Genomic DNA, 511 nt, shown 5'->3' with positions numbered 1-511 from the left:
TGTTCCCCTAATATTTTGCAGCTACATTGCTTCAGTTCAGGTTGACTGCAGAGAGATAATTAAATAAAAATAGTTGAAAAAATCCATTTTATATTCGCGTCCTGTATCTGGGACTCGCTTTTATACAAGATTTATAGTGATTATTACAAAACTCTTGCTATGAGGAGCATATTCGGATGTGTTTGACTTGTATTTTTGAGTGATTCTTTAAAGGGCGTAGAAGATAAACTGACTAGGTCACATAGGAAGGCGAAAACGAGCCTAATTCGGAAAGATATTTTGGATTTAAACGTGAAAGGTGTTTTTCAATTTTCTGAGATCAATTTTCTGAGAACAAGTTTTGAAAATCGAGGATTATTCATTTGGAAATATATATATATTTTTGCACGTGATGTGATTTAAATGTTAAACAGAATGGTTTAGGTCATCCTTGAAAATCCCGTTTTCTATGACGCCATCCAACACTTAATCCCTTCTCATGAGACACTTTCTGTAAGTACGGAGCACTTTA

The sequence above is a fragment of the Penaeus monodon genome, chromosome 33, assembly GCF_015228065.2.
Source record: "Penaeus monodon isolate SGIC_2016 chromosome 33, NSTDA_Pmon_1, whole genome shotgun sequence".
NCBI lineage: Eukaryota > Metazoa > Arthropoda > Malacostraca > Decapoda > Penaeidae > Penaeus > Penaeus monodon.
The sequence above is the reverse complement of the archived record's forward strand: the minus strand, read 5'-3'. Positions refer to the sequence as shown.